This window comes from Lygodium microphyllum, chromosome 7 (assembly GCF_053477565.2).
Source record: "Lygodium microphyllum isolate KBCC chromosome 7, Lygodium_microphyllum_v1.1.10, whole genome shotgun sequence".
NCBI lineage: Eukaryota > Viridiplantae > Streptophyta > Polypodiopsida > Schizaeales > Lygodiaceae > Lygodium > Lygodium microphyllum.
Window position 1 is genome coordinate 162,913,655 of NC_141141.1, and position 18,816 is coordinate 162,932,470.

An 18,816-nucleotide genomic window follows, 5' to 3' on the forward strand; every position below is an offset into this window, starting at 1 on the left:
TTCCATGCACACAAATTGAAAGGTAGATTGAAAATGATAGGTGAGATGATAGTGAACCCTTTGAATCTTATTTAATGCCAAGTGGTCTAAAAGGTGTTCATACCTAAACACACACTTTTACACACAAAAATGTATGTTCACACACAAGGATGAATAATAAGTAATAAATTTTCCATTGGGGTCATGTATGATTGAACTTGTGATATGAAACCTACAAAAAAAGAAAATGGGAATGTCTTACCTTGAAGGGGCAGTGTCTAATCCTATACGATAATTCTAGAATGGAGATACAAAAGTGAGAGAGGTGCAACGTGAGGATGGTCACAACGTGGTCTTTGGACAAGCTCGAGGATCCAAAGTAAGACATGGTTTAGATATGTGCGTCTGTAGCATAGAGGTTGATCAAATGCTAGCGTGGCTTAGAGGCACTAGGCAAATGACCAGAGCTCAAATCTATGGATATACCTTTTAGGCTCAAGTCAAAGGTCACATATGAAGTGATTACAATCCTCCCTCGAAACATAACTTCTTTGTGAATCAAAGGAAAGAAAATAGAAAGAAATAGAACTCGAAATAGAAAGAAATACAACTTGTTTTGGATTAAAATCTGAGCCAAAAATCCCACACATTTATTTGATATGCTTATGATAGGAATGTCTTAGCCCATGAGTGAGTGTGGCCAATGTCTAATTCCAACCACATTTTTATCTTTTGAAAAAATTTAAATTATTTTTATTTTATATTAATTTTTTAAAAAAATATTAAAATTCTCCCTTAATGTTGATGTTGAGGGTGACATGGTGAATGTTTACCGCTTGCAAGAGTGTTGCCAAGCACTCAATGCTTAGTGAGTCATTTTTTACTCAATCTCAAAGGTGAGTGCTCCGATGGTTTTGATAGTATCATGAGGGGTCTTGATTGGATGTCGAACGGCTCTAATGCAAAAAGCCCCAAATTTTAGAGATGAACTTTAGAGAATTTTAAAGTAAATAGGAAAACCCCAAATGTGTGAGAAATATCCCCTTTAAGAACTAGGTTGACCGGTGCAGGTAAGTAAAGGACTATGAAGTTCCATATGCAAATCTTGCATGTTTGTTATGTAGCAGTTTACTGATGGTGTTTAGACGTATGACATGTTTTAAAGTGAAGTACAATGTCGATTAAATACATGGAGAATCTGGAAAGGAGAATATGTATACTTCTATAGTTCGAGTCAATAATCATGAGTTTGAACATTCTCATTTTTTGCTATGTTAAATTAGGTTTCTTCTCTTAAAAAAAACAACTTTTTACATCTTGTTGGGTGTCTGTATAGGTTATTGTAACTTGGCACAGTTGTATATTTCTTATGGATGGTGGCCTCCTCAAAATTCCTAGCCTTGTATATGCTATCAACAATTGCTTCTATGCTAACCTCGAAATTATCCTTGAATGGTTGGAATGTTTCTAGGTCTTTCTTCAGTTTCTTGATGGGATTTCTTCGATGTTGTTGGATTCTTATCTCGATGTTGGTCATTTGACCTACGTAATCCTTGCCGTTTTTCTTACATCTTATACTATAGATGAAGTACTTGGTTTTGTGTCTCTACCTTGGTGCTTTTGGAGGACTGGCTCGTGGGTTTTAGTTGCATACAGTTCCGGATGATATGAAAGTATTTGAGTTGGTGGCAAGACTTGCAGTGGTTGAGGTTGCAAGTTTGGCACTAACAGAAGTTTGGTTTCTTCCTGGTTTGCTTCTATCTGCATTTCTGCAAGAAAAGTTGATATTGTTATTATTTTTAAAAATGTTTGAGAAGAATCATGTTTGAGAACTTGCCTGTTACTATGTAGTTTATGTTGCTAAATGGATTGCAGTTCGAACCATATTTTTGGGTGTAGACCTCTTTGCTCAAAAGGTATGTGACCTTCTCGATCGTTATTGCAGGATTGTCACGATCGTGATCGTAGTGGTTCTTTTATGACTTCTACCAATTGGTTGAGCAAGATGTTAAATCCGTAGTGTAGCAGCTCAATTGGATATGTTCTGATACCCTTTGTTCTTATGTCCAAAAGTATTTGGAGAATGTTGTTTGTAGCAGATTGTCAACCAAGTCTTCATACTCAAGTTTGAGTTTGTCGAGTATATATCTTTGAGGAGTCCTGCATATTCAGTGCATATGACTTAGTATTATTATTTCAAGTAAGAATGAAGGTTGCGTAATCAGTAGAAGGTTGTGTACCATTTGCGATCTTGTCATTTGATGAAAGACATCGTTCGTTGTCAAGAATTTGAGTGGATGTGGCTATCAATTTTTGGTGATCGTTGTACATTGAGAAGCCATTGACGTATGTTGGTGGTTTTTGATCGGCGACGTTTGCCATTCTTATTTGGTTTGACGTTACGTACTTGTATTTCTGTGTATTTGCACGATGGTTCTCGATTTGACATTGGGTGTTCCTATGGTTTTGAATGTATAGCTAGAACATTTGCATGCATATGTCAATGTGGTTAGGGCAATGAGGATTAAAGTATGTATAGCATTAAAGTATGTATGAAGGCCATGAGGATTCTTTTAGTTCAATGCCTTGTGGACAAAACATGCTTTCACCATGTCATTGCCTATAAATATGATCGCGTAGATGTCTTCTCTATCTATGCATGCTTCTATTGCAAAATCTTAAGGATTTGAAGCACTTCTTGAAGAAAAGCACAAAAGAGATAATGATCAACCTGAAGGATCAAAGAAAGCAACTAGGAAGAGTGAGCTAGTTCTTCAGCCTTCTTCTTCAAGGCTGGAGTAGAGCATAGCTGATGTGCAAAAGCCAAAGATGCAAGAAGACCAAAAGGGCTCAAAATTAAAGGATTTGAAGCCGAAAAAGTAATCTGGATTCAAGCTGCTATCCGATATCGAGATTTCCACAAACTTGAAAAAGGTACTTGAATTTATACTTGGAGAAGTTTTGGGTATTGCCAAAAGAGAGTTCCATGATGTTATTATTGACATCATAAAAAGAAAGCGCCAAATTATTCAAGAACTATTGCAAGATATGATCCATCGAGAGGCTTTAGTTGTTGTCGAGGCTATTCTCTATGGATTAGAGATTGAGGAGGTTGATTCTCAAGAAGAGATCATCGAGGAATCTACAGATGGATTTCTATGTATGCAGTCCAAGAAATCTCTTCATCCTTTACTTTAGCATGTGCAGTATGATGAGAGCAACGATGCACCTAGATTGGTGCCTCGAAGCCATTTTTCTCGAAGTCACTAGGCTCGTGCGACTACAGAAACTATTGTTAAGCTTGGTGAAATTGAAACTCCTTGCGTTGCACTTTTGGATCATGGTTCCGAGATTAATGTAATTGTGCAAGGTTTATATGATACTGGTAGATGGCCAGTTTGATGTTGATCATGGTTGGCGCATGCGTGCGGTCAACAACACTGCAGGGGATTTATATGCTACTTGTCGAAATTTCAAGATTTCCATTGGAGATGTGGATGAGTCCTATCATTTCTTTATACAAAACTCTTGTTGCCTATGCATGGATCCGAAGCAAGGATGGGAAGAGAGCTGTTCACTTCATGACTATTTGTATTAATCATCAACAGAATAAAGATTCCTTGAGGGGTTCCCCTCTTCGAGAGGAGAGCCAGATTTTTGCTAGGTACCACTGTCTTGCGAGACGATGGTGGTACAAGTCAGGGGAAGCTCTCGCCTCTTGGCATCGACAGTTTTTCCTCATGTGTTTATGGTGTATCCATTGAAAGTACTTTGTGTTTTCAGCATATTTTTGATATGCATAGAGCTGCTATATAGTATATAAAAAGAAAAGAAAAAGAATTAATGAATGTAGGTGTTTTGCAGGAAGAAGACCGGATAGATGGTCTCTATGATGGCCTTTCATGCTCAGATACCATGGAAGAACTTTTGGTTTTGCTAAATGCTAATAATCAAGAGATGTCATATGTCTTATAGGTTCATTCTTTGGTGATGTATTGTGAGATTGTGATTTCATGCTTCAAAAGAATTTAGGTGCTGAGGATTCTTAGCAAAAAGTATTCCTTGCCGACATAATTTAGCAAAAAGATTTGGGTGTTGCTGTTTGTACATAGCAAAATTTGTGCTTTCCAGGGTTTTCTCATCATGAGGTGAAATCTATAGGTTGTAGCAATGAAGCCTGAGTTCAGACAAAATATAAGACAATTGGCAAGAAGGTTCGACTAGTTGCAGGACCACTACCTTTGGACAGTGATGAGATGATTAGAAGAGCTGCTAAGCAACCTCCTTTGCGAGATGCTTCAGGTATTGGACATAAGTTTTCAGCTGAGACATTGAAAGAGATGAAGATTGGGATTGAAGATTTCCTACTTCCTGAAGAGGTAAGATGTTTTGAAGAGATGCTATGCAAACATGAAAAAACTTTTACTTTCTTTTCACATGAGATTGGATGTGTTGATCCTAGGGTTGTGACGCCTATGGTTATTTTTACCATTCCGCATGTTCCTTGGAATCTACGGCCAATTCTTGTACCGAGGGCTCACTTGCCCAAATTGATAGAGCTCTTGCATGAGCGGATCAAGATGGGAATTCTAGGGCCATCTTCAGCTCCATATTCCAACAGGTGGTTCACAGTTCCTAAAAAGAATGGGACACTCAGATTCATACAGGACCTACAGCCAGTAAGTAAGGTCACTATTCAAAATGTTGGTGCAGGGCCTATTGTGGATGAGTTTTCTGAGGCTTTTGCTGGACCTGCTATCTATTCTCTTGGTGATCTTTATTTGGGATATAATTAGTTGTAGCTTTCCCTTGGAAGCAGAGATTTGACTATGATGAAGACACCTCTAGGCCTTGTCCAAATGTGTATGATTCCATAAGGAGCTACTAATTCGGTTGCTCATATGATGAATGGGATGAACAAGGTTCTACGAGATTTTATGTATGAGCTTACTATGCCTTTCATTGATGACTTACCTATCAAGGGTTGTATGGAAGAAGGTAAAGATGATTCTTTAGATGAACATGGATGCAAATTCTTTGTGACTTCACATATTCAAGATGTTGAGAAGATTCTTTGTAGACTGGAAGAAGTGAATTGGTGCAAGAGAAGTTCTAATTGTTGGTCATATGTGTGGATATTATGGCAAGAAGCCTTCTCCTATGAAGATTGATGCCATAGTAAAGATTGTGGAGACTTGCTCCTTTATTTCGGAGGTTCGCATGTTTCTTGGAGATTTTGTATTTTATCTTATTTGGATTCCTCACTTTGCTCATATTGTAGATGATATTTATCAACTCTTGAGAAAAGGACAACGTTTTTCTTGGGAGATGAAACATACTAAAGCCATGCAGAAACTGAAGAAATTATTGAGAGTCACTCCGACTCTTTGAAAGGCAAATTATGAGCGTGGAAGACCTATTATGCTTACTGTTGATACTAGTCCTATTGGCATTGGATGGGATATTGGCCAAGATGATGCATATGGGAATAGGTATGCTATTCAGTTTGGGGCGAAAGTACTAAATGAGTGACAACGAAGGTATCCAAAAATTAAAAGAGAGCTCTTGGGAGTTGTTACGGCTCTCAAGAATGATAGAGACAGTACTTTATTGGAGCTACTCTGGTGGTTGAAACAGATTGTTTGCCTCTTCTAGGTATGATCATGAGTTGCTCTACTCCAGATATTGCCATGCTTAGGTGGATTGGGTACATAAAATCCATGAACCTTGAGTTCACGCACATAGTAGGTAAAGACAACCTAGTAGCTGATATGCTTTCACGAGCAAGGTATGAAGATATAGATTTTTCTTGCCATGGCATTGGGGGAGGGGGGGGGGGGGTTCATGGGGTTTCCATGTCTTGGGGGGGGCCCCTGCCTTGGGTGGAGTGGGTTTTTTTTTTTTTGGGAGGATGGACTTGGGTAGAGTGGGTTTTTTTTTTGGGGGGCGGGGGGTTGGGTGGAGCGGGGTTTAAGGGGGAAGGTGCACCCTGTTGTGGGGGGGTGAGGTGAGGTGAGGTGGGGTGGGGTGGGGTGGTGTGAGGTGTTTTTGGGGGGGGGGGAGGGCGGGGGGGTTGGGTGGAGCGGGGTTTTCTTAGGGGGAAGGTGCACCATGTCGTGGGGGGATGAGGTGAGGTGAGGTGGGGTGGGAGGGGGGGGTTTAGGGTGGAGTGAAGTTTTTTGGGGGGGTGAGGTGTGGTGGGTTGAGCAGGGTTTTGTGAGGTGAGGTGAGGTGGGGTGGGGTGGGGAGGGGGGGGGGATGAGGGTGTGATGTGTCGTGGGGGGTGAGGGGGGTTGAGGGAGGTTTTTTGAGGTGAGGTGGGGTGGGATGGATGGAGCGGGTTTTTTTTTGAGGGAGGGGGGGGATTGTGCCATGTCTTGGGGGGGGGGGGGTGCAGGGGGTTGGGTGGAGCGCGGTTTTCTTAGGGGGGGAAGGTGCGCCATGTCGTGGGGGGGTGAGGTGAGGTGGGGTGGGGGGGTGAGGTGAGGTGGACTTAATTGGCTCCGGTGATGTTACTTTGAAAAAATTAGAGTGCTCAAAGCAAGCCTATGCTCTGAATACATTAGGATGGAATAACGCGATACGACTTTGGTCTTATTGTGTTGGGCTTCGAGACATGAGTAATGATTAATAGGGATAGTTGGGGGCATTCGTCTTTCATTGTATTCCCAACAAGGCTTCAAGATAGTCTTCAGCACCCTTGGAGCTTATTTCTACCGATCTTTGTGGACCGATGAGGATGGAGTCCCTTAGAGGGAGCTTGTGTTTCATGCTAATTGTGGATGATTATAGCAAGATGACATGGGATTATTTCTTGAAGCTGAAGTTAGAGGCTTTCTCCAACTTAAGAAAGACAAACTACTGCGAAAGCATTTGCCAAGGATGTTTTCATTAATCAAGAACGAAAGTTGGGGGCAGATACCGTCTTAGTCTCAACTATAAACGATGCCAACTAGGGATTGGCAGATGTTATTTTGATGACTTCGCTAGCATCTTATGAGAAATCAAAGTTTTTGGGTTCCGGGGGGAGTATGGTCGCAAGGCTGAAACTTAAAGGAATTGATGGAAGGGCACCACCAGGGGTGGAGCCTGCGGCTTAATTTGACTCAACACGGGGAAACTTACCAGGTCCAGACATAGTAAGGATTGACAGATTGAGAGCTCTTTCTTGATTCTATGGGTGGTGGTGCATGGCCGTTCTTAGTTGGTGGAGTGATTTGTCTGGTTAATTCTGTTAACGAACGAGACCTCAGCTTGCTAACTAGTTACATGAAGGATCCTCTTCGTGGCCAACTTCTTAGAGGGACTATGGTCGTCTAGGCCATGGAAGTTTGAGGCAATAACAAGTTTGTGATGCCCTTAGATGTTCTAGGCCGCACGCACACTACACTGATGAATTCAACGAGTTTACCACCTGCGTCGAGAGGTTTGGGTAATCTTTTGAAATTTCATCGTGATAGGGATAGATCATTGCAAGTATTGATCTTCAACGAGGAATTCCTAATAAGTGTGAGTCATCAGCTCGCGTTGACTACATCCCTACCCTTTGTACACAACCCGACGCTCCTACCGATTGAATGGTGGTTCGCTGGTGGTTCGCCACTGGTGACATTGTGAGAAGTTCATTAAGCCTTAGCATTTAGAGGAAGGAGAAGTTGTAACAAGGTTTCCGTAGGTGAACTTGCGGAAGGATCATTGATACACATTTGTGAGAACAATGTGAACCGTGGAATGTCCGTGAGGGATCACACTCGAAGGCATGGTTGGCATCCTCTCTCCCCTCATCGGAGTCGGGCGGCAGTAAGGGAGGCTATGCTTCGGGGTCGTCCTGCGAGACCGTGTGGGTGGAGGAGGAAGGAGGGACTCCTTCGACCTCTCTCCCTCGCTCGGGGTGATCCCCCTCCATCGTGCTCGTTCAGGCACGCCCCCGCCTTGATAAACACTTTGCCCCTCCCCGCATGCGGGGATGGCAGGAGGAACTTAATAAACCTTGTCTTGTCTGAGATTCCTCCCCTCGGGAGGATCAAAAAACAGAACGCAACGACTCTCAGCAACGGATATCTTGGCTCTTGCAATGATGAAGAATGCAACGAAATGCGATAGGTAGTGTGAATTGCAGAATTCTGTGAATTATTGAGTCTTTGAACGCAACTTGCGCCCGCAGCTCGTCCAAGGGCATGCCTACTTGAGCGTCCCTAACTCCCCTACACCCTCTCCCCTTCTTCGGGGAAGGGTGGAATTGGTCGTCCGCGCTCCGATGGGATGCCATGGTTGGCAAATGTACCAGCAGCACCGTGCGGTGACGTTGCTCCGCAAGGGTGGTTCATCTCCTCATCGAGGTGGCGGCTATTTGCAGGTGCCTCTTTCAGGCTCCACGTGTCAGATCGGGCTCTTTGGAGCCGGGGCTTGCCCTCGATGACCTGAAACGGAACTCGGACCTCAAATCAGGCAAGGCTGCGAGCGAACCAGAAAGAGCCCAACTTGGAAATCGCATAGCTTTGTCGTGCGAAGTGTAGTTTGGAGAGGCGTCCTCTATGGCGGACCGAGCCCAAGTCCCCCTAGAAAGGGGCGTCAAAGAGGGTGAGAGCCCTGTCGAGCTCGGATCCTGTCGCTTCACGAGGCGCCGTCAATGAGTCAGGCTGTTTGGGAATGCAGCCCTAAGTGTGTGGTAAATTCCATCCAAGGCTAAATATAGGCAAGAGACCAATAGCAAAAGTACCGCGAGGGAAATAAGAAAAGGACTTTGAAAAGAGAGTTAAAAAGTGCTTGAATTTATTGGGAGGGAAGCGAATGGAGGCCGGTGCTGGTCAGCGTGGGCCGGTGCGGCGGGACAAGAGCGGGCTTTAGATGGCTTGTCGATGTCGTCGCGTTGGTCAAGGAACGAAGCGTGCACCACTTGTGGCGGGCTTTGCACCTGCACGCTCGGGACGCTGGCGCTCTGGGATTTCCATTCGACCCGTCTTGAAACACGGACCAAGGATTCTAACATGTACGCGAGCCGGTGGGTGGCAAACCCATGGAGATGCAAGGAACCTGATAGGTGGGATCCCCTTCACGGGGTGCACCATTGACCGACCATGATCTTCTGTGAAAGGTTTGAGTGGGAGCATACCTACTGGGACCCGAAAGATGGTGAACTATGCATGAGCAGGGCGAAGCCAAAGGAAACTCTGGTGGAGGCTTGTAGTGATACTCACGTGCAAATCATTCGTTAGACTTGGGTATAGGGGCGAAAGAATAATCAAACCATCTAGTAGCTGGTTCCCTCTAAAGTTTCCCTCAGGATAGCCGGAGCTCCTCATAGTTTTATCAAGTAAAGCAAATGATTAGAGGCATCGGGGTTGAAAAACCCTCGACCTATTCTCAAACTGTAAATAGGTAAGCGACCAGGGTTGCTCTGTTGAACCCCGGCGCAGAATGCGAGCTCCAAGTGGGCCATTTTTAGTAAGTAGAACTAGCGATGCGGGATGAACCAAAAGCCGGGTTATGGTGCCGAACTGTGCACTAACCTAGATCCTACAAAGGGTATTGATTGATTAAGACAGGAGGATGGTGGTCATGGAAGTCGAAATCCGCTAAGGAGTGTGTAACAACTCATCTGCCGAATCAACTAGCCCCAAAAATGGATGGCGCTGAAGCATGCGACCTATACCTGGCCATCGAGGCGAGTGTGAGGCCCCGATGAGTAGGAGGGCGTGGGGGTCGTGGCACAGCTCTCGACGCAAGCACGAGTGAAATGGCCCCCAGTGCAAATCATGGTGGTAGTAGCAAATATTCAAATGAGAACTTTGAAGACCGAAGTGGAGAAAGGTTCCATGTGAACAACAATTGGACATGGGTTAGTCGATCCTAAGAGATGGGGCAGTCCTGTGTCAAGGGCGCAATGCGTGCCCCTCATCGAAAGGGAATCGGGTTAATATTTCTAAACCGGGACGTGGCGGTGGAGGGCAACGTGATCGAATTTGGAGACGCCAGCGGGGGCTCCGGGAAGAGTTCTCTTTTCTTTTTAACAGCCCGTCCACCCTGAAGTCGGATCACCTTGAGATAGGGTCCAGCGGCGGGTGGTAAAGCACCGCACGTCTCGCGGTGTCCGGTGCGCCCCCGGCGGCCCGTGATAATCTGGAGGAGGGAATGCCGATCATGCCTGATCGTACTCATAACCGCATCAAGTCTCCAAGGTGAACAACCTCTCGTCGATAGAACAATGTAGGTAAGGGAAGTTGGCAAAATGGATCCGTAACTTCGGGAAAAGGATTGGCTCTGGGTCTAGGGGTCTACTTCTTGACCTCGGAGGCTGTCGAGGGTCTGCCCGAGTTGCCCCAGTGGGGCGAGGGCGGACCTCTGCGTGTGGATCGAGTGACGGGGATAGAACGTCGTCCCTCACGGGGCGACCCTCCCTAGGCGGTGAGCAGCCGTCTCAAAACTGGTATGGACAAGGAGAATCCGACTTTTTAATTAAAACAAAGCATTGCGATGGTTCCTGCGGATGTCGACACAATGTGACTTCTGTCGAGTGCTCTGAATGTCAAAGTGAAGAAATTCAACCAAGCACTGGTAAATGGCGGGAGTAACTATGACTCTCTTTAGGTAGCCAAATGCCTCGTCATCTAATTAGTGATGCGCATGAATGGATTAACAAGATTCCCACTATTCCTATCTACTATCTAGCAAAACCATAGCCAAGGGAACGGACTTGGAAGAATCAGCGGAAAGAAGACCCTGTTGAGCTTGAGTCTAGTCCGACTTTGTGAAATGACTTGAGAGGTGTAGAATAAGTGGGAGCCTTTGGCGCAAGTGAAATGCCACTACTTTTAATGTTATTTTACTTACTCTCTGAGGTGGAGGCGAGGCTTGGCCCCTACTTCTAGTCTTAAGGCACACTCATGTGCCGATCCACCCGGAAGACATTGTTAGGTGGGGAGTTTGGTTGGGGCGGCACATTTGTTAAAAGATAACGCAGGTGTCCTAGGATGAGCTCAACGAGAACCGAAATCTCATGTGGAACAAAAGGGTAAAAGCTCATTTGATTTTGATTTTCAGTACGAATACAAACTGTGAAAGCATGGCCTATCGATCCTTTAGTGTTTCTAAATTTGAAGCTAGAGGCGTTAGAAAAGTTACTACAAGGATAACTAGCTTGTGGCAGCCAAGCGTTCATAGCGACGTTGCTTTTTGATCCTTCGATGTCGGCTCTTCCTATCATTGCGAAGTAGAATTCTCCAATTATTGGATTGTTCATCCACCAATAGGGAACGTGAGCTGGGTTTAGACCATGTTAGTTTTACCCTACTGATGAGCGGTGCCGCAATAGTAATTCAACTTAGTACGAGAGGAACCGTTGATTCACATAATTGGTCATTATGCTTGGTTGAAAAGCCAGTGGCATGAAGCTACCATGTGTAGGATTATGATTGAACGCCTCTAAGTCAGAATCCATGCTAGACGTGGCGCTCTCTATCTCCCTGGTTGTTACTCGACTGATAGTAGGGGCGCTTGGCGACCCAAGAGCATGTGTTGAGAGTCTCCCTTGAGGTGCCGAAAGTGGTCGCCTCGAGGACTCTGAATGGAAATTCCAAATGATCGGGGAGATTCAGCCAGCCGCCGCACCGATTTGTCCCCCTTCTGCTCGGTTTGACAGGGTTTTCTTGGCCTCGGCCCTTGTGTGTCATGGCACGCTCCCAAGTCCTCGCGCACACGGTGCACCCAATCTAGCCTAGCTCATGTGGGTGGTTTGATCGCCTTCTCTTCAAGTCCACCCGTCGTGGCATGGATTCTATGACACTTGGATCTTCTGCACGTCGCCTCCACGTGCGTGGGGTTCTCTTCTTCACATGGACATGCACCCTCCGCGACGTGGATTCTATGACTTGATCTTTTGTACCCCGTTGCCTTTATGTGCGCGAGGTTCTCTTCGCGTGGATGCTCGCCCTTGGTGTCATAAAGGGTACACAGTGGCATTCCAAGTTCGTCCATGGCATGGATTCTATGACTCAATCTCATGTGTGCAGGGTTTAGTGCTCGCGTGGACATGGGTCCTCCATGGTATAAATGGCATGTCATGGCATGCCCCCCTCTCCCCCACCGCCTTGTGGCATGCTATGGGCACGTGTCCTCCATGGCACGTATTCTGCGGCTTGATCTTTTCTACGTCATCGCCTATGTGTGCACAAGGTGCTCTTCACGTGGATGCTTGCTCTTCGTGTTAGAAATGGCACGAGACGGTGGCATCCAATCTTTTGTGTGTTGCCTCCATGTGCGCGGGGTTTAGGGTTCGCGTTGAGTCGCATCCTCCGTGGCATGAACGGCATGGCATGCAGCCGCCATGCCTCGCTCTTGAGCTCTCTCGTGCCATTTTGTGAATATACAAGAGCTCTTTGGAATTCCTTTGTGTTTCTGGTGCCTTCATACCAGCGCTAATACACCGAATCCCATCAGAACTCTGCAGTCAAGCATGCTTGGGCTAGAATGGTACTCGGATGGGTGACCTCCCGGGAAGTCTTGGTGCTGCACCCTTTTGCATGCTTGTTTCGAGACCATGGCATGGCAATCCCCTCAGATCACGTCTTGACTCTCCAATGCTGACATCGTGGTAGGAAACCCCCTCGCCTTGCCATGACGTGGTGCCTCCTCTCCTCATCGCGATTGTCTTTGCGTACGTCGTGCACGGTCCCTCCCTGTGCCTCGCTTTCACGTGATACCCCCTTCTCACTATGCGAGGTTTTTTGGGAGAGGAGGGTGTGCCATGTTGTGGGGGGGTTTGGTGGAGCAGGGTTTTCCGAGGAGGAAGGGTGTGCTATGTTGTGCGGGGGGGTTGTTGCAGCGGGGATTTCTGAGGAGGGAGGGTGTGCCATGTCACGGAGGGGTTGGGTGGTGCCATATCGTGGGGGGGTTTTTTGAGGAGGTCCGCCGGGGGGTGGGTGGTTCCATGTCGCAGGAGGGGGTTGTGTGCAGTGGGGCATGTGTGCCGTGTCATTGCGGAGCAGGGTTTTTGAGGAGGGAGAGTGTGCCATGTCGTCGGGGGCTCGGTGGAGCAGGGTTTTCTGAGGAGGGAGGGTGTGCCATGTCGTGGGGGGTTGGGTGGTGCCATGTCATGGGGGGGTGAGGTGGGGTGGGGGGGTATGCATGTCGTGGGGGGGGGGGGGGTGAGGTGAGGTGGGGTGGTGTGGATGGAGCGGGGTTTTTCAAGGTGGGGTGCAGGGGGGATGCACCGTGTTGTTGGGGGGTGAGGTGTGCCGTGTCGTGGGGGGGGTGAGGTGAGGTGGGGTGGGTTGAGCGCGGTTTTTTGAGGTGTGGTGGGCTGGTGTGGATGGAGCGTTGTTTTTTGAGGTGGGGTGCGGGGGGGATGCGCTGTGTCATGGGGGGGTGAGGTGGGGTGGGGGGTGTGCCATGTCGTGGGGGGGTGAGGTGACATGGGGTGGGTTGAGCGGGGTTTCCTAAGGTGGGGTGGGGGGGTGTGCCATGTCATGGGGGGGGATGTGAGGTGAGGTGGGATGGGTTGAGCGGGGTTTTTCGAGGTGGGGTGGAGGGATGCGTCGCGTGGTGGGGGGTGAGGTGGGATGGGAGGGGTGTGCCGTGTAGTGGGGGGGTGAGGTGAGGTGGGGTGAGTTGAGCAGGGTTTTTTCAGGTGGGGTGGTGGGGGCAGATGCATCGTGTCGTGGGGGGGTGAGGTGGGGTGGGGGGGTGTGCTGTATCATGGGGGGTGAGGTGAGGTGGGGTGGGTTGAGCAAGGTTTTTTGAGGTGTGGTGGGGTGGTATGGATGGAGTGGGGTTTTTCAAGGTGGGATGCACCACGTCGTGGGGGGTCATGTGGGATGGGAGGGGTGTGTCGTGTTGTGGGGCATGGGGTGTTCTGTATTGTGGGGGGGGGTGAGGTGAGGTGGGGTGGGTTGAGCGGGGTTTTTTGAGGTGGGGTGGTGGGGGCGGATGCGCCGTGTTGTGGGGGGGTGAGGTGGGGTTGGGGGTGTGCCGTGTTGTGGGGGGGGGGAGTGAGGTGAGGTGGGGTGGGTTGAGCAGGGTTTTTTGAGGTGTGGTAGGGTGGTGTGGATGGAGCGGGGTTTTTCGAGGTGGGGTGCAGAGAGGATGCACCGTGTCGTGGGGGTTGAGGTGGGGTGGGGAGGGTGTGCCGTGTCGTGGGGGGGTGAGGTGAGGTGGGGTGGGGAGGGTGTCGTGTCGTGGGGGGGTGAGGTGAGGTGGGGTGGGTTGAGCGGGGTTTTTTGAGGGTGTGGTGGTCTGGATGGAGCGGAGTTTTTTGAGGTGGGATGGTGGGGGTGGATGCACCCTGTCGTGGGGGGTGAGATGGGGTGGAAGGGTGTGCCGTGTTGTGGGGAGGTGAGGTGAGGTAGGGTGGGTTAAGCGGGGTTTTCAAAGGTGCGGTGGGGTGGTGTGGATGGAGCGGGGTTTTTTGAGGTGGGGGGGTGAGGTGGGGTTGGGTAGGGGGTTTTTTGAGAGGCAAGGGGAGGGGGGGATGAGGGTGTGCCATGGCGTGGGGGGGTGAGGTGGGGTGGGGTGGGTTGAGTGGGGTTTTTTGAGGTGAGGTGGGGTGGGATCGATGGAGCGGGGTTTTTTCAGGGGGTTGCCATGTCATGGGGGGGAGGTTGTGCCATGCCATTGGGGGGGAGAGGGGGGATTGTGCCATGTCGTAGGGGTGGTGGAGCAGGGTTTTCTAAGGGGGGAAAGGTGCACCGTGTCGTGGGGGGGTGAGGTGGGGTGGGTTGAGAGGGGTTTTTAGAGGTGAGGTGGGTTGGGGTGGGGGGGGGGGATGAGGGTGTGCCGTGATGTGGGGTGGGGTTGTGCCATGGCGTGGGGGGGGGGGGTTTCATGGGGTTTCCATGTCTTGGGGGGGGGGGAGGGGGCCTTGGGTGGAGTGGGTTTTTTTTGGGGGGGGGCCGGTGGGGGGAACGGACTTAGGTGGAGTGGGATTTTTTTTTTCTGGGAGGACAGACTTGGGTAGAGTGGGGGTTTTTTTTTTGGGGGGAGGGGCGGGGGATTGGGTGGAGCGAGATTTTCTAAGGGGGAGGGTGCACCATGTCGTGGGAGGGTGAGGTGAGGTGGGGTGGGGTGGGGTGGTGTGAGGTGTTTTGGGGGGGGGGGAAGGGCGGGGGGTTGGGTGGAGCGGGGTTTTCTTAGGGGGAAGTTGCACCATGTCGTGGGGGGGTGAGGTGAGGTGAGGTGGGGTGGTGTGAGGTGAGGTGAGGTGAGGTGAGGTGGGAGGGGGGGTTTAGGGTGGAGTGAAGTTTTTGGGGGGGTGAGGTGGGATGGGTTGAGCATGGTTTTTTGAGGTGAGGTGGGATGGGGAGGGGAGGAGATGAGGATGTGATGTGTCGTGGGGGGTGAGGTGGGTTGAGCGGGGTTTTTTGAGGTGAGGTGGGGTGGAATGGATGGAGCGGGTTTTTTTTTGGGGGAGGTAGCTGCAGCATGATCTGCCTATATTTCCTGACATATTCTTTCATCTTTCCCTGTGTTTGCTTGAGGTTCCTCCATTCATCTCTCACTTTGAATTTTTCCATCTTTGGAATGAAGTAGTCCTTCAATTCTTCCTAGAGTTCTTCCCACGGAAAGATTGTGTGGCCTTGCTCTTGTTCCAGCAGGTACCAACTGGCAGCGTCCTCCTCCAAGTAAATGGCTGCCACCTCCGCCTTTCTGTCTTCGGTTATCCGTGAATACTTCAAGTACCTGTCTACCTCTACGATCCATTTCTTCAAAACCAACCCATATCTCTCTCCCTTGTACTTGGATGGTTGGGGCATCTTGAATTTTCCATAATCATCCTCTGAACTATCACTACCTTCCTCTTCTTTACGGTGGTGCTTCTTCTCCTTCTTCTTGTCTTTCTTTTTGCTTCCTAATTCTACTACTTTCTCCTTCTCCTTCCTTGTATCTTGCGCCCTCCTAGATGTCTCCTCTCTACCCATTCTATCCATCTCTTCTTGCATTCTGTGTCTTTTCTCCTCTTCTTGTTGTTGTAACACCCATTCTCTATAGCCCTGCTCTACTTCTAGTTTTTTTCTCCTTTCTGCCTCCTCTTCCTTCATCTACATGTTCCTCCATATTGACTCGAGCATGCCTGACATACCATCTAATTGTCTTTCAAGTCCGGCCACCTTCTCCTCTTGGGCCACTCTCCATTCTTGCCCTCTACTCTTCTTCCTCTCCTCCATTGTTGGGAGGGTGGCATTCTCCCTTTTGTCCTCCATGTTGAGATATCGAGCTCCACTCGTGATATGCCAGGGTGACCGTTGTGTATTTATGTCACTGACTTGTCAGTTGCAGATGCGGTTGGTACACCATCCCTGAATAATAGCTACATGATAGCTATCCTTATCTACTCTAGTTCGTGGCTCAGTTAGTATGCCACCTTAGTTAGTTGAGTTTGGTTTGAGATCCATATCTAGGGTTCTTCTATTTCTTTGTACTCGAGTTCTTTTGGCTTCAACAACTAAGAAGAGGAAAACTATTTTCAGCCTCCACCCTTGTGTGTATTCCCCCATTGTGCAAGCAAGAAAGCTACAAGTGAGACTCCTTCCTTCTCTCCCACAATCTTGACATGGTATCAGAGCCTTGTTCGTGGTAAGGAGCTCAAGAAAGCAAGCCAAGCTCGCGGTGTTCTGGTAAGAGGAGCAGTGTTGCTTTCATTTTCTGTTTTGGGAGCAGATCTCTGCAGGTAGCACAGTCGGAAAGTGCAGGAGTGCATTGTCTCAGGTTGAGACACCCTTCGCGGTGAAGCAAGAGAGCGACCTTGTTTTTTTAATTTGAGGCCATTTCGGGGCCTGTTTTGGAGGCGAAAGTTTTTTGCACGCACTCAGGAAAAGGCCCAGTTTTATGCTGTGCAGCCACTGTTCTACAGGTCGGTGAAAAGTTACTGTAGAAATTGCATCGTATGCTTGTGCGTAGAGACATTGGGAGTTACAGAATCATCCCTGTTGCCTGTTGATGCAAAATCGTCACTAGGAAGTGACTGTGTGGTCAAAAACCACTTTCGCCAGTTTTGCAGATTAGCCCTTGTGAGGCCAAAGCTGTGTTCTTTGCAGTGACAGAATTTTTTGCAGTATTCTGTAATGGCGTCTGATTCTCTTTCACAGATTGTAACTGAAAAGCTTGACAAGAACAACTTCCAAGCATGGAAGTTTAGAATGATGAATTTCCTTATGGGAAAATGATATTGGGAATTTGTTGCAGGAAATGAAGAAGAACCAGTTCTTCCTGATGTTCCCAATCAACAGCAAATGCAGGCATTCAAAGCATGGCATGAGAGAGCCAGGAAAGTTATGTACTGGCTGTCTATTAGCATTTCAGACTCTATGATTGTGCATATTCAGGATGCAAGTACGCCAAAGGAGGCATGGGATACTCTATCAAAGATGTATAGCACAAATACGCAAGCCAGGAAAATGCAGCTCAAGCAAGAGTTGCACAATGTGCAAAGAGAAAATATGAGCATCAATGACTACCACATGAAGGTGAAGAAGATTGCAGATGCACTTGCTTCCATTGGGTCGCCAGTGGAAGATGATGATTTAGTTTCTGTGACCTTGAATGGTCTAGGAAAGGATTATGCACAGTTTCGGACATCCATTTCAGTTCGTGAAAGATTTCCTGATTTTGAGGAGTTGATTGCTCTTCTAATTTCTGAGGAGCAGAGAAATGGTGGTGCATCTTCTTCAGGAGGAACTTCAAAAGAAGCTGTCTTCTACTCAAATGCTGGAAGAGGTAGAGGCAGAGGTAGAGGAGGCCGATTTGGAGGCCGTGGTAGAAATCAGAATATGCAGCAAACTCAAGAAAACCAGTCCTATGGAGGAGGACATGGTAACTCTAGAGGCAGGGGGAGCCAAAGAGGTCGTGGTGGATGGCAAAGAGGCCAAAATGCAAACAGTAATATTGAATGCTACTACTGTGGTAAAATGGGTCATATGGCTAAAGACTGCTATAAAAAGCAGAATGACATCATGAATGGAAAATTGCAACAAGGGAATTATGCATCTTCTAGTAGACAGGGTGATGACAGAAATGAGCATTTGTTCATGGTGCAGCACATGAACAATTCTGTGACAAGTGCAGAAGAAAGCAATGATGTATGGTATGTTGACTCAGGTGCATCAAACCACATGACAGGTCATGCAGAATGGATGGAGGATGCAAGGAAAATGAAAAAACCAGGATTTGTGGAGACTGGTGATGATACTGCACATCCTATTGTGCAGATTGGAAAAATTCCCTTGTCTATGTAGGATGGGAAAAAGAAATACCTGTCCGATATATTTCATGTCCCGAATATCACCAAGAATCTGGTTTCTGTTGGTCAAATGGTTGAACAGGGCTTGCAGGTCAGATTTAATCCTCATGGATGCTTTGTTGAGGATATGAAAAATAAAGGTCGCTTGATAGCAAAAGGAAAGAAGAAGGGCAGAATGTTTACGTTGGATGCAGACATGTCTGAATTGAGTGCAGCAATGTTTGCACATGGGACCGGTGTAGTTGTAGATATTGATATCTGGCATAAACGCATTGGTCATGTTAATGTACAACGACTTAAATCAATGCAGGCCCAAAATATTGTTGCAGGATTGCCTAAATTCAAGGTTGCAGAAATGCATAAGGTATGTGAAGCCTGTCAGTTTGGAAAACAGGCAAGGAAACCATTTCCTAGACATGTTCAAGAGAGTCAGAAGCCATTGGAACTAATCCACTCTAATGTGTGGACTACTAAAGCTGCATCTCTTGGAGGCTGTCATTATTTTGTTAGTTTTATTGATGACTATAGCAGAAAAGTTTGGGTGTATTTTATGAAAAAGAAAAGTGAAGTTTTTGGGCATTTCAAAACTCTTAAAGCTATGGTTGAAA

At 47.6% G+C, this 18,816-nt stretch overlaps 1 non-coding gene and 2 pseudogenes across 1 annotated transcript; all 3 read left to right on the plus strand.

Moving 5' to 3' along the window:
* Positions 1–7,002: 7,002 nt before the first annotated feature.
* On the plus strand, positions 7,003–7,669 carry LOC148034169 (18S ribosomal RNA; annotated as a pseudogene; the record flags this gene model as incomplete).
* A 352-nt stretch (positions 7,670–8,021) lies between these two features.
* On the plus strand, positions 8,022–8,174 carry LOC148034170 (5.8S ribosomal RNA). The gene has a single exon (XR_015691512.1). It is a non-coding gene; the product is annotated as a 5.8S ribosomal RNA (ribosomal RNA).
* Positions 8,175–8,413: 239 nt separating this feature from the next.
* On the plus strand, positions 8,414–11,610 carry LOC148034171 (25S ribosomal RNA; annotated as a pseudogene).
* Positions 11,611–18,816: the final 7,206 nt, after the last annotated feature.